This window comes from Falco peregrinus, chromosome 3, assembly GCF_023634155.1.
Source record: "Falco peregrinus isolate bFalPer1 chromosome 3, bFalPer1.pri, whole genome shotgun sequence".
In the NCBI taxonomy this organism is placed as follows: Eukaryota; Metazoa; Chordata; class Aves; order Falconiformes; family Falconidae; genus Falco; species Falco peregrinus.
The window spans coordinates 114841167-114854101 of record NC_073723.1 but is presented as its reverse complement, the minus strand read 5'-3'; the positions used below and the strand labels follow the sequence as shown (position 1 = coordinate 114854101).

At 48.1% G+C, this 12935-nt stretch overlaps 1 long non-coding RNA gene across 3 annotated transcripts in view; it reads right to left on the bottom strand.

Moving 5' to 3' along the window:
• LOC114012417 (uncharacterized) overlaps positions 1–12935 on the bottom strand; it is a 385494-nt gene that overhangs the window by 16109 nt on the left and 356450 nt on the right. The gene's annotated exons all lie outside the window — the stretch shown is intronic.

The window sequence follows — 12935 nt, the reverse complement described above, 5'->3', positions numbered from 1 at the left end:
TTTAAGGTTTATATCCAGCATGCTGGGGAAGAGAAGCCTCCTTATGGGAATTGACTGCTAAAGGCATGGCATCGCACCACTGAACAACGGAGCTTACCATTATGTTTATTCAAGGCTCATTTTGTTTAGATGGAGCTGCTGGAATACTACTACCTTGAAATCACCAAGAACGGAGCTGATGGAGGCAGGACATCAGTTCCCAGTACATGGCTCAGGCACACCCTATTGCCAGCCTCAGCCTGTTCTGTACAATGGTCCCGAAGGGTCAGGCAGGAGCAGGGCGCATTCATGCCTGATGCGAATGAAGCACAGCGGCAGACAGTTCCTACCCCACAGCACTTACACCCTGACTGATACAACCTACCTGCTTCCCCGGACACAGGCCAGGTGAGCTTCACAGTTTCTTGGTGGATCCAGGCTGAATGGGTGCAGTGGTGGGTCCTGGCACTGCCCCACTGAGGGCATGGGCATGAAGATGGCACAACCGACTGGAAACTGCATCCAGGGCAGCTTTGCCAGTGATCCAGGGGCCTTCGCTCAGTTCTCAGCCACTGCTCGGTAGATTCCCAAGGGTAAACAATCCTTTCCACATCTGTTTGCTCTGAGTCTATGGGGTGAAGTAGCTGGGAGTGGGGCTGGAGCTGGGGTTTCCCACCTTTTCTAGGATTAAGTGCCCCATAAAGCTTTTAGTGCTTAACTCGCTATGCACAGAGATCTTCCCATCACATGTAAAATATGCCTATGAGCATTTACGTGCAGAAAAAGAAACACCCTCGCAGACATGGACAAACATGAACGGGTGCCCATGCCAGGTATTCATCTTTCTCCACCGTGAGGTGAAGCTCAAACCTCTGCTCAAGACTGGCACACATGGCCAAGGGTGCTCATGGCATGTGCCACCCTCACCAGAGACCCCCACCCCAGCCAAATCACCTGCCTGAGCCCGATGGCCACAATGTGCCACATGGTGAAAGCCCTGGCATGCACGGAAGCAGCAAAAGGACCCTGTGACAAACAGCACCGGGGTCCCTCTCTCACCGGTTGCCTCCATCGGGGTGGGACAGTCAGATCCTCCACTCAGGGTTCATGTCTGAGCCACAGGAGAAACACTCGGGCAGCGCCTTCAGGATCTCTTCTGTGATCTTCCTCCAGAGATGGCCAACATGGAAATTTCCAGTTACTCAGCTGATGCACAAACTGCCGCTGCCACAGCAGCTGCGTGCTCGTCCTCGCTGTAGGCTGCTGCAAGGACATCAGATTTGGGCTCAGATTCCCCCACTGAGTTTTGGGCAGTTGCTTGTGCCAGTTTAAGGTCACAGTCCTCATTTTCAATGCAGTTCATGACTCAAACTCTCGCTTACATCAAAGAGTGAATTTTGATCTGTGAACAACCATGACAGCCACGCTCCTTTGTGACAAGGCAGCTCACAAAGCCAAGAAGGGAAGGTGACACAGCTGGGGACAGAGAGCTCTCTGTTGAAGGGACCTGGAAATCTTCCCAAAGCAGTGAGGTGATCCAAATGGCTAACTGCAAGTAGGAAGGCTGCGAAGCCTTTCTCTTGGAAAATGCGAGTGTTACCCAGGACTGGCACTCCTCACTTCAACGGATACACAAAAGGGATTCACACACCCCACACCCCCCCGAAACAGTCACAGCCATGGACCTGAAGGATGGGAAAGAAAAGGAAATAGTCATCAATTGCTCCAGGGAGTCCCCCAGGGACATGGCCGTGTCTGGTTAGACATGGAGCTTTGCCAGCTACATTAGGTCCCCTGGATCTGCAAGGATCGTTGCTGTGGGGAGAGAGGCACCGTCCATATGAAACTGGAAAACGAAGCAGCACAAACGCCTCCCTCCCAGTTGGGTCAGCACCGAGCGCCCGCAGCACTGCAAGAGGCGGCTCTTTTGATGTCAGCCATCCTGTTTTCTTTCTCTTTTCCAGCTAAACATCTAAATGGAAATTAATGTTGACTCTCAGAGAGAATATTTTCACTTCAAAAAGGTCCAAAAGGTTTATTTCAAACGTTTCGTGTTTCCGTGTTTTTGAAGGAGGACAGAGGTGGGGATCAACTCCTTACTGTGAATGGTTCTGATGTCAAAAACCTGGCAGCTTCTGGAGGGAGGGAAGGGTCTGCTACAGACCCCCTGAGCACCCCTGCTTGATTCCAACCCCCAGCCTGCTCCGTGCCCCCGCTCCCAGCTCCCTCGCCCCCTCCAGACTCTCTGGCCAGGGTACGCACACCGTGGCAAGGCACAGCTAAAGTCCGGCAGCAGAGACAAGAACAGGGTTGTTGTACATCACCGCAGCACAAAGGGGGGATGAGCGGAGGCACAGTTCTGGGGGAATGATAGAGTAGCTAAACAGGGGGATGGATCTGGCACACCTGGGACATGGCAAAGCAATGAAACCAGGGAGCATAATTAAAGCTAAATTACCCACGGTTTTATTTATTATTTGTGGACTGCGACAGACACAAATAATAAAAAATGCAGCCTTTCAGCCAAAGCGCTTTCTGACCAGAATAATGGCTTTTTTTTTTTTTTTTTTTTTTTTTTCCCTCTCTTGGACTATTTACAAGTGATGAATAAAATCCAGGAAGCCCAGCTTGCAGCATGACACAGAGCAGCTCTGGGAGAGAGGAACCATTCCAAGGGCCACAGTAATATCTTACAGCGCTGAATTTCACAGATGGGGCAAAAAAAATATCAGCATCGTTTCCCCACTTCTTTCTTCTCCCTCCCTCCCCAGGCACAAACAAGTTACATGCATCTCTTTGGGGTCACCTGTGTTGATCCATATTCTTAATCACTCAGCAGTGCTGGAAACGTCAGAGTTTGCACCGAACACGTGGGGCAGGAGCATTCAAATTTGCTATCAACTACCTGCTTTGCTTTTCAAATACAGACCCAGCAAGCGATGTGAAAACAACCGTTAACGCCTAATACCTATTGGGATGTGTAATAATGGAGAAAAAGAACAGTTTTTACAAAAAAAAAAGAAGGGGAAGGAAGAAAAAAGTAAGTCAAAGCTATTGAAGGCTTTACCTCTTGAAAATTGTCCAAACCATGACAAAAAGAAGATAGAACAGAGTGGGTGTTTGTTCTTGCTAAGTAATCATCACTACATTATGCTAGGTTTTATGATTAATTGCAAGACGATGCTTCTGTACATGAATTCTTTCTAGTCTTTGTTCAGTTATGGATTTTTGGATGTGAGGAGAGGAAATCAACCTTCCTTCCCTTCCCTGCCTTGTAGAGCACAATTATGAGGGTATTTCTGCGTGGAAGAAGAAACATAAAACAATCACAGCAAAACGGTGCTGTGGGAGGAATGGTTTGCACTGGCTGTAACGGGCAGTGGCTCCTGACTGCTGCATTAACGTCTAATCACTCTGGCCGTTTTGTTTTGTGATGCTGCTGTGGGACAGGTTCCCTTGTCATCATTCCATGCCATCTAGGGTGAGCCTGGAAATCGGCCTGGGGCTGGAGAGCATGCCCGCATCTTCTTCCCCACCTCAGTCTCCAAGACACCAGCAAGCTCAGTATCTCCCCATGCCCTGGGTCCAACCTTGTTGTGGTCCTTCGAAGTTTGCCACAAAGGAATAACTGGTTTTCTCCTGCCCAAGCACATCACCAAGGGAGAGGGGAAATCCTTGCTAGAAGTTCTTATTTAGTTGTCATCTTGTCCTGCCCTAATTCTCATATTGGTAGACGGGAAACTAGAGGATGGAAGCTGAATGAAAACATTACGACTAAAGCTATGAAATTAAAGACCTAGAAGTGTCGTTATGTTCAGCCTGGCTGGAGGTTGGCCCAGGGGTGCCTGCAGTCCCAAAGGACTCCATCCTACAGAGCGTTTGCAGGGAAATATATAAGATCAGGGCTAGGATCCCGCGGGGATTCTTCCTCTTTGGTGATTTCCAAAGCCCAGTGAGTGACAAGATCCTCTGGGGCTTGATCTCAAAGTTATCATGCCTAATTTTGCTGCAAAAAAATGATTATTGCAATTTCTCCATGAAGGTTTTTAGGAATTCAGTTCTGAAGTCTGCAATTTTGACAGAATCTCAGCACTCCTTCTTTTCCTGATGGTTTCTAGCTTTCTTGGTCAAAGAGAAAAGATTAAAAAAATATCTATTTGCATAAGGTTTCTAAGGTGTATATATCTCCAACTCAATGCACAATTTTAAATGCCATTTCCAAACTTCAGCTGAAATACATCAGACTGCTGGATTTTTTTATATTTTGGGTTGTTAACATGTTGGCTTGCACTCTGACACCTTGCATGGTACTTTTTCTTGGGGGAGAAAACAAACTAGTCATTCCCAGGGCAAAACTGTCAGCAGGAAAGGCACAGCTGAGGGTGGGGGTGGCTTGAAACATCGGGGTTAAAAGGTGAAAAAAGGGAATAAGGAAACAGAAAATTAGATGTACAAGGGGAAGGAGGAACACAGCACACCACCCTGAATGGGTATGGCCCTGTTAACCCTTATCAATAATTTATGCCCGAGAACATGGATTTTCTATTATTCTGATGAGACCAGCTCTGTGGCAAATATGTTGTTTGGCACCTACAATTAATCTAGCCTTAAAATATACTAACATACCTTTTTTATTCTTTTTAGAGGCAGACCCTCTGCATTTCCTCCCCTCCTCTCATACTGTTGAAGCATCTCAGAGTGATGCTTCATTTTCAGGTAATCACACCTGAGAGACAACCTGGAGAAAGCCATGAGTGCTCCTGGCATGGTGAGAGGTCCAGCCTGCTCTAGGATCGCCCCCGTTAGCTCTTCCCCCTCCTAATGGGAATACTCATTTAAAAAGAAAAGGCCTCCGTTCCTTTCCAGGGGAACTCAGTTGGCACAAGAGGTGCCCAGCGCAAAGAGGCAGCAAAGCTCCTGCCTGCCGGTTCCTGCAGCACGTGGAGAACCTCAACAGCTGCCATGGGGACACCATTTCCCACCTCTGTCCTAACCCGCCCAACCATCTGCCTGCACAAAGCATTCAGCTGGCCCACAGGACCAGACGGTTATGGTTTTCACTCTCCTGGATCCACTCTCCACGTGCAAGGAACTACCAGCGCAGGGCATTGACTCCAGGCTCTCCTCCGGGAGCTCACAAGCTTTACCTCATCTGGCCTTGCTGATCAAGCTGTTTGCACCCCTCCTGCCACCTCCCATAAATCGAACAATTTCCCCCATCTCTTCCCATGACTTTTCCCTCTTCCTTCAGCCAGAAAGGGAATATGGGGAATATGGGGAACTGAAGACAACCAGGCTGCCAGTGGTCAGGGAACTGTGAGGGCTGATGCAGTCTTCAACAGATTCTCCAGTGTGGCATTGATGTAGGAAGACACTAAATATTGTTCAGTCTGGAGAACAGGGTGGGCTGAGATCGTGAGCTATTTCCTAATCCACAACATTCACCTGGCAGGCAAAAGAAAGCTTGAAAATAAGCAGACACGCTAGACTATGTCAAGGTTGCTTGATGATGGCAATTTACATCAATAGCTTGGCAAATCATTTTCCCTGGGAAATTAGAGGGTTCTTGTGCCAGAAGGTGAATGGAATAGTAAAAGCCTTCTGTCAGGGCTACAGCACAGGGGAGAATGGAGGAAATGCCACATGCCCTGTCCCTCCTGTAAGACTCGCTCGGCACAGGCAGGTGGCCACCATGGCTTGCCAACCAGTGCAGCACCTGGGTGTGCTCGCTTGGTCACTGTGGTACTGGACATGATGGAGAAATGGCACAAATCGGGGATGGTCCCAAAAGACCCAAGGAAGGAGAACAGCGAGGTAAACCAATGCATTGCAACCTGTTAGCAGGGCCTGAAATGACAAACTTCACCTGCAACACGGAGTAGTGCAACTGCTCCACCGCAGGGGCACACACCGCATGCCTGGGACCTGCAAGCACCAAACCTCCCACCGAGCTGGAGGAGACCTGCAACTACAATGCAACGCTGCTACTCAGCTCTGGCAGCAGCAATCGAGAAAAGCTGCGGGAGCTGCATCAGCCAACTTATGCATCTGGAGGGGCTGGAGCACCGGGATCTGCGAGGCTACTCTTTGAAATCCCAGCCATGCACTCTTTGCATGAAAATGAATCATCACTGAGAACTCATTGCCAGCTTCAAAAGTCTCATTTTGGTTTGGTTTTCTGTCAAGACTGTAACCACTTGAATTTATGCAGATTATGCACTCCTGCCAGGTGTTTATTTTATACGCCTTTCTTCCCCCCCGCTACACTGTGAAAGAAAAATTGGGTAATATTTGCTAATGAGGCAACTGTGATATTTCTGGGCCCCTTTAACTTACCAGGAATAAAATATATTTTTAAAAAATTGCTGACCCTTTAAACCTCAACAGTTAGTTTATCTCGGGGATATGTTTCTTAGTCAGCAAAAGGTCTTTCCTGAAGGAGTTATTTGTAATTCATTAGTACTGGCGTAATAGCCACACTCCTAAATAATTCCTGTGCTTATAAAATACCATCTGGTATCATGCGCTAAGGGCCAGATGCCCTGTTGGTGTAAATCAGGATAGCTCCATTGACTTGAATGGGTTCTGGTGGCTTTACATCCAACTGCCACGCTGGCCCAGGAGTTCCTCTCAAAGGTCTCGTGTACCCTGTTTTATGGGAGCTCTTGCATCGCCGCTTCGCACGCGGTACCGTCGCCTGCACTGCCTGGGAAAAATTGCTGCTCGTTGCAAAAGCACGAGACTCAGTCCTGGCTGCAAGGGGGGCAAGGCAGGCCCAGGGTGTGCGCAGCGCTCACAACCTGTATTTGTACAAGAGCGAGCGGCACGTCCTCTGTGCCGGTTCATAAAACCTATCAGGAAATTGTGAGTGTAAGAGGGGGTAAGAAAAAGGTCCAATTTTGAAGCCACTCTAACTTGAGCTTAAGCTTTTTACTGAAATAGACAGCAGAGATGGATTTACATATGTTAAAGTAGATCTGCCGGGGTTATATTCAACTTTTTTTTTCCCCACCCCTTTCTTTTTAAAAAAAAAAGGAAAAAAAAAAGGACAGGCAAGAGAGAGAGATTACAGGATACAGCCAATGAGAAAATTCACAGTTCATGCAAATCAATCCAAATTAAAAGCAATTCATACTCACAAATCCTGCCTACAAAATTTGAAAACCACTTAAAAGCCTCTTGGATTTTATAAAGGATGGATCCAGGCAGGCAGAAAGATGGACCTGGAACAGCCACCAACAGATCTGGATCTGGGACCGGCTTCTTCGGTCGCCCCAGGCAGCGTCAGACCACCCCAGCAGACTTCGCAGGAATCAGGTGCCTCCAACCACCTCCCAGCCCCAGCCTTGTGCACCAGCTGCTTTCGGGATGGTGAAAACAGCCCTTGTGGCTCTGGGGTTTCTCCATTTCTGCTGGAGATTCTGTGGAATCGGGCTCCAGGTAAAGCAACCTCCGCTCCTTTCAGACAGGGATGGCTTTTCAACAAGCCAGAGCGACATTACATTAGGGCTTTTGCCTGTAACTTAAACCCCAATGACAAAAAGAGCTTGGTGCCCTGGAAACTCAGCAAGGACGACAGAGGAGGGAGTCAGCATTTTGCAGAACTAGATCCTTTTTACTTTCCTGGTTGGGTGGTTGGGTTTTTTTCTTTTTCCAGGTATTCAATAGCCCCAACCCCAATCTGTTTAACGTGCCTTCAATCCTCCTCCAGCAACAAAGCAACACAAAAGTTTTAGGCAATTTGTGCACTGCAATACAGAGGCCACCAAGCCCCTGCACCCCCCCACACCCCCCAAATACAGAAGTGCAAATCACATGCATCATCATGGCAAAACAAATGTTTCAAAATAAATAATTTCATTTAGGATTTCTAGACTGGATCCAGTCCCGGAAAACATAAATCCACCCCCAGCTGGCAACTCTCAGCCAAGAGTCCCGCTCACGGCAGCAGCTTTAAGGGCTTCTGTAGCTGTACATTTTCCTTCCCTTCCCTCCCCGTGGGGCCGATAGCAGCTCCTGGGGTTTTGGTTCCTGTTGGGTCTCCTGTCCCCAGCAGCCCCTCAAGGGACAGCCTGCTTCATCCAGGAGTAATCATCACCGCATCGCTCCCTGTATTGCTTTCTCAGTTCACAGCAGTGCTGAAAGGCTCCCAACATCACAGCTTTTATACCTATTTTTGTTAAAGCATTTTCTCCTTCAGTCCTGTGACTATTTGAAAAATTTCAGACTCTGAAAACGGACGGGATGAACTTAAGCCCCCTGCAAACTGTTTTCTAAAACAGGGTGCTGAGCTGGCCTGGTTTGCAACTTGTAAAAGTCTTGGCTGTCTCCTGCTGCCCAGCTCCAGCCTTGAACAGCCCCGTTCCCGATTCCTGCCTGTGCCATGCCTGTGAGCGAGGGCATCTCCCACCGATGGGCAGAGACAGGCAGCTCATGGGTTCAGAAGGCACCTGAAGATGGGGCAGGGCCCCAGGAGATGTTTTGGAGAAGGGAGATGACAATACAGAGAAAAGGAGGAAGCACACGGATGAAACGCTCTGAACTTCTGCAGCACCAAGCTCAAGTGAATTCTGACCCTAATTAATAATTGTTAATGGAAATACAAACAACCTTAGAGTGGGAATGGGACAGAAAGAAGGCAAGGAGAGAGCATAAGAGTGAAGCAAGGGAAGAAAAATAAAGACCCTTTCAAATGCTGTTGTCATTTGCAATAAAACCTTGCAAACCCCAGCCGTTTATCTGGGGCTCGCTCTTTCTCCTCTGTCTTTCTCTGCAGCCTTTCAAGATGCTGATATTTGTGAAAGGTGCAGTGTAACCACTGGATAAGGGAGAAGAATGAATCCATCACGGCTGCCCCCCTCTCCTCGCTCGGTGTCTGACAGCTTCAAGTCATAAAACTTGGGGAACGCAGAGCTTTCCCTTTGAGACAGGCAGCCTGGAGACGCGGTCAATATAGCTTTGTATCCCATTGCTATTAAGACAAGCTTATCAGCAGGGTGCCAGGAGTGCGGAGCACACAGGTTGACAGAAAAATCAAAGTTTCATTCTCTTTGCAATTCATATCGGGGCTACTCTTGCCTCCTGGCTGGACCAGGCTCCGACCCTGGCTTTTATGCACACTGTGCATGGTCTGCCTAGGCAGCTCGCCCTGCTTTTTGCAAGGGCAGCTTCTCTTAGGCTTAGCCCTGTCCCACACAAACCCCATCCCTCCACACTTCCACCCAAGATCATTTTGTGCAGAGGTAAAAAGATCCGTTTGCCACTGAGACGGGAAAACCAAAGGCACAGATGAGCCTCTCTGGAAGCAACAGGTAAGGACTCCAGGGGGTCATTTTGTCTTTGACACCCAAGATAAAAGCCTGACGTAAGGTAGAGCAGTTGAAAACCCGAGTTACACAAAATGGCTCACGTCTTGTGTCGACCCACAAGACTGCTTGGGCTCCAGGCCAGTGGGATCACCTCCTGGGAGAGTAGAAGGGATGGGATCTGGGCTCCATACCACAGCTGAGAGCTCCTGGAGGGGCTGCGGGAGGGTAGTTCTCACCTTTCTGCTCTTCTCCTTACCAAGGTAACTCATGAGTCAGCAGTAGTAAAACCTCTGGAAAGACCAGATTTGCTTTCCTTTGCCTCTATCCCCCAAGTAGAGGTGGGGGTGGGGTGGGTAGGTACCAAATAAGTACCACATGAAACGCTTGGAGTTGACCATTAGGAGACAACCCTTTTGGGAGAGAAACATCTTCCTAAGACCTTAGCTGACTCCCTAGTCCTTTGCGAGGTATGTCCCCGAGCACACGGCTGCCTAGAGCAGCACAGGGCCAGGCAGAGGCATCATGAAGTTAAGCTGCACCAGCAGAAGAGCAAGTCAGAGCGGAGAACACTGAAGGATCCTGCAGAGCTCGGACCATGAAGCAGAGGCAACAATCATATGCTGCTGCTTCCTGAACAATACCGCCAAATGCTCTGACAGCATCAGACCATCAAACAGCAGAAAGAGGACAGTCGCACGAAGCTCTGGCTGTCCCCACCTCCATCTCCCTCTACTTCAAAGAACTTTCTATAATAGATTTCAGATTGCTCATAGCGTAACTCCCTGTGTACAAATGCAGCTAACAATGCAGCACTCCACCAAAAGGCTTATTACAAGTTTTGTTCCAGTAATTAAGAGGCTTTTACAGTAACAATGTGAACAGAAATAGGCATGAGCAAAAATACTCTGTTTTTATGTCCCGTCTAGCTTCATTTATGGCCTTACATAAGATTCTGTGGCTTCTTCGAGCATTTTCTTTGTTATCCTACAAGAACTGGTGTCAGGCAGTGAGGACCAGGGCCCCTTGCTGTCACCCAGACCTGTGCAATTCAGATGCGGCTTCTGGGAAGCTGGTGGAGTTGCAAAAGGACAGAAACGGCCCAAGTAAGAGGTGCATATGTTTGCAAAATTTATTTCTCTACCTCTCTTGTTTCTTGCTTTTCTGTATTTTATATAAACATTTTGGAATGACAGACAAAAATGGAAACTACAAACGGAAGGGTAAAGTTTTGCATGCAGCTTTTGGACGATAATGAATCTCATCTGGTTTCCTATTCTTTTCAATATAATTCCTGGCAAGTGCAGAGACCTTAATTTTCCCTGCACACAGCTTAAAATGTCTCAGCTCCTGGTTGAAATGTCAGGACTCCATTACGTCCATAATCCAATATAAATCCTGAGGGCAACCCCATGCATCTTGCTTGCAGTGTTGTAGAGGGATGAGCTGCAAAGGCAGTCCCCCACCTTGGGAGCTGTGGCTCTGCACTGTCTGAGAGGGAGCAGACTCACTGCATCAAGAGATGGAACCTCACAGTGAAAAAACTGTCCTCAGCATTGTGCAAAGCTCAGGTGCCAGAACAAGTGAACACAAGCTCTCTCAAACAATCTCAAGTGATCTTGTTTTGGAGAAGCATCACACATTCTGCTTGGAAAAGAGGGGAAAAAAAAGAAAATATAATGCAGCATTTTTATAAATGAGATTTTCACAAAGATGTATTATTCATTATGCGATAATTAGCATTTATGGACACTGTTTCAGGAAGCCTGAGCATGCAGAGTCGCAGCTGCACAGTCCCATGCAGCCAGCATTGCTCAGCCTGGCCACAACACAAAGCTGATGTCAGGGGTGTGCAAAGTGGAGCCAGAGGTTGGGGTGAAAATGGCTGGGTTCTTTGCTTCCCTACACTATTGCCATTGATTTTTTTTCAGCAAGCTCTTCTTTGCAGGGCTGGAAACACCATGGCACACTAGCACTGGTTCCTCCCTGCTGTCACAGTTTAAAATCAGTGGTCAGGGTCTGGCCCTTCACATCTCAGCAGTCAATAGCTGGCATTTTCTAACATATTCCCTTTCTCAGCTCTCAGGCTGCCTATCGCTATATATAGACCTAGTTTTCTCCCTCCAGGCTCTGCAGTCTTAAGTGCTTCATTAACAAAGGCATTTTATGCTCCTGAAGGATGCCTGGCAGACCCTTGGAGCCCAGGGCAGAGCCTTGACCCCTTCCCAGCTTGCTGAGCTGCAGGGACCCCCAGGGATGAGGCAAGAGCAATGGGGGCTCCATCACCCCATTGCACCCCAGAGCTGGGGGTTCTGTCCCCACGGACATGGTCCCACAGGAGGGAGCAGCTCCTAGCTCCTTGTCCAGCCCCAGGCTGGATATAGGCTCTGCTCAGGGGCAGAGGCTGGAGGACTTGCTCCATGCTGGTGCTGCACTGGTTTATGTCAGGATCTGGCTAGCTGAGTCTGGGCAGGGGCAAAGTGAGCAGGCAGCCCTTTGGGGGAGACCAACCCTGCTCTCACCCAGCTGGGGGAATGCATTTGAGCACAGAGTGATTTGAGATCACAGTGGCTTCAACAAGAGGTGGGAGGGAAAGCAAAAAGAACAACCAAAAACCTCCTAAATCCCAAACCAAGTGAAAAAAACCCCAAACCAAACAAAAACAAGAAACCAAAACCCCAAACCACCAAGCCTGAACAACCACACAAGCCCCCAGACAAACCAAAAAGAGCCTTGATGAAGGTGTCCAGACAGCCTGAGAAGTCTGGGATCAAGCCCCAGCTCTCCAGCAATCAAGACCTTTGCTCTGCATGTCCAGGCAGGCTGCACAGACCACAGTTTCACTTAGGTCTGTCCTAACTGGAAATCTGGGTGTCAACACTCTGGACTAGCTTTGCTTTATAAAAGTAAGAGGTTGAAACACATGATCCTCACTAAGTAGGAAAAAATATCGAAGCAGAAATAAGACCTAAACTTTGCATTGCATACATACATTTCATACAGACTGAGTTTTGCACATCAGAGTGTCACCCCCAGCCTTTTATGAAATTGCCTTTCTTTTTAGCGATGTGCTGAATCAATGGGGCCACTTCCCTTTCATATTTCTGTAATTAGCCCATTTAAATCCTTCAGCAGCTCTTTGGAAAGATGTTGATTATTTACAGTATGTGCAATTCAGATGTCACTGGATTATTAACCTTGGCTGTGTAGTCTTAAGTGTCTGGATTACTGGATGTGAGTTTGTTTCCTCCGCTTCAGGCTAGAAAAATACAGGAGAGGAAAAAAGAAAAAAAAAAAAAAAAGGGCAACATAAACAGGTTAGAAAAGCCAGTGCTCTACCACCACCTTGCAACCAGAAAATATAAGGATACAAGGAAGGGAAGGTTTAGCAGCAGGAGCTATGCCATGCCAGGAGTTTGGAAATTGGGAGCTCCAGCCCCAAAGCCACCCCTGGTGCGAGGTGCTCTGGAAGACCAGCACAGAAGAACACGAAAACAGGACTCTGCTTTCAACAAGGGAAATGCAGAGATAGAAGTTGAGGGCAGAACCCTGAAGCAGCCTCAGAAGACCATGGGCACCACATGCTGGGCACCACATGCTGCTATTTCTCATGCACACATCCCACCAGGAGCTGATTTCCAGCCCTGCCTC